Raw genomic sequence first — 2,445 nt, forward strand, 5'->3', positions numbered from 1 at the left:
CAGAGCTTCCTGTAGTACACCTGATCATCGATTTTATATGGAAGGACATATGATCTGAAATAAGGATATACAAAGACATCTGGACACTTACTAACAGTCTGGCTAATCATTCAGGGATCTGGAAGGGCTACAATTAAACAAAGAGACCTGGTGCAAAATTGTGTAGATGAACATATCAGAGAGGATAAAAATTATGTAGATATTTGTGTTTGAAGCCAATTTCCACCAGAGTGACTCCACTACAGAGGAGGTATTAAATAGCCAGGTGCACAGTGGATCAGCCAGTAAATGTCCAACATCTGTCATCTGCAATCCCAGGATATGTGTAACGGGTTCAAGGATAGAGTAGCCATATGGCAGAGAAGGACCTCATTCTACAAGGCCAATCTAGCTAATATTGGAGCTGAACATATACTTGAACATATACTCTGAAATCACCAGAGGACTTCACTGAACTCTTGATGGGATGACACACTTGGAGGATACCAACCATCTCTTGATTTTAGCAGACTCTTTCCATACAAATAGAAGCTGCTGTTTAATGGGAATGATAGGTATTTTGGGTATGAGTTTGCCTTTCCTGTCCACAGTGACATGGCCAGCACTAATATCTGAGATATGCAGTGTCTTATTTATCATCATAGAATCTTGCAGAACATAGCTGTGGACTGAGGCATTCTCTGAAAAGATGAAATAATGTTCTCACTGCTAAGGACTCTGTCTTAGCACATATCACATCAAACAGTTGAAATGGCTTCTTAAAATGTGGCTAAATAATGAGCTAAGAATTATACTCTGGAATTTTGTATTGTTTTTACAATGTAGAATACATTTTTAACCAGTGGTACTCTAATATCTGGAATATATATATGTTATATATAATACATATACATATATATATCTGAAAAAATATGTAGAATTGTTCTATTTCTCACTTAATGAATTAATATAAAGTTTTTGCCTATCTGATAACAGTGGGCTCCTCATGCCAGTAGATCAGCAGGGAAATTAATCACTATTTCGATTATTATGAGGAGATATAAGTTCTGCTATACAGTTGGAGTATGAGCATATATGTCAGAAATTCACAGGATCTACTGGAATATCTTCTGTTTGCTTTTCATTCTCAAAGAACTGTAGCTGTTTGAGGGCACAGGAACTAGGGGCTCAGACTTCTCAGGGATAAAGTTTTAGGTTCTTCCACCAGGCAGACTACCTGGGCCAGCAGAAGTGCTAGTAAAGCAAGAAGGAAATAAAAAACAGAGATGATGACTGTCAAATACTGCTTAAAAAACCAACTTGTAGCTAAAAAATGGCTTGAGCTTGTCCTGGTAATCCTTTTTTTGTTTAATTTTCTTTTATTTTTGAGAATTCATGGCCAGCCGTTGTCTTTAAGAGGAAGTGAAGAAAGAAAGTGAACATAATATGAGATATGACGGCATCTGTGTGGTTCAGAGTGAACTCTAGGAGATGCTTTTGGTGCCTCATCAATATATTCCCTGCATTTATCATTGCAGCCATGCCAGTGACTTCCTATTGCAAAGCATCGATTTTCTCAGAATGAAATCTTTCTCCGTTCAAGTGCCAATGAATTAATTGGAGCAGACCTTAGCTTGTAGAAAGGCAGCAGATCCACAGCTAACCCCCTGCAACACACACACTAACACATGCAAATATTCTTACACTCAGGAATGATGAAGATAAATGAATATATGTAAAAAACACACTCTATGCTTGCAAATTAATTTATATTTAATGAAGAACAAAGTTAGAACTTTCCCAAAGGGATATTGACTAGATTTATGCAAACCTACAAAAATGAATGATTTTTTCCCTGCAAAATCATTGGATATTCTAGATAATAATTGGTGACTCTTTTTATCACAGGTAGCCTATGTTTTAGATATTAGCGTTAGAATAGAAAATGATACTAATGTAATAAAGAATCATTATACAGTAACAAAAAAAAAATCCAAGGAATCAGCATCCTGGAATATCTCAATAGAAGCTAGAACACGAGAATCTTCCCAAGCAGCATGGGTGGTAGCAGACATCGCCACCATAATCACAGCCACAGCCGTACCCACCATCCAGGCCACTGTAACCATAGCCCAGGCCTCCACAGTCGTTGCTGTGGTAGCACATGTTGTCAGGAGTGGAGGGTTCAGTAGGAGCAGATTCAGTTCCCTGCATTTGAATTTCACAGTCTGCACAGGGCCTATTATACAATCTGAGTAGAGTGTGAGAAAACCACAGGCAGGGTTAACTCATTTCAAAACTAGTTGCCATTCAAAAAACCTCGAGAATTCATCATGACCAATATATTCAGAGCTCTTTTGCTGTCATGGCATGTGCCTTTAATATAAAACTTGTCTCCTAATTACATAGTGTTTGCTTACTTGCGAACTCAGCTTCCATGCAATCTTAGGCACAACGTAAGCCTCA

Source organism: Pteropus vampyrus, unplaced genomic scaffold (assembly GCF_000151845.1).
Source record: "Pteropus vampyrus isolate Shadow unplaced genomic scaffold, Pvam_2.0 Scaffold38, whole genome shotgun sequence".
In the NCBI taxonomy this organism is placed as follows: domain Eukaryota; kingdom Metazoa; phylum Chordata; class Mammalia; order Chiroptera; family Pteropodidae; genus Pteropus; species Pteropus vampyrus.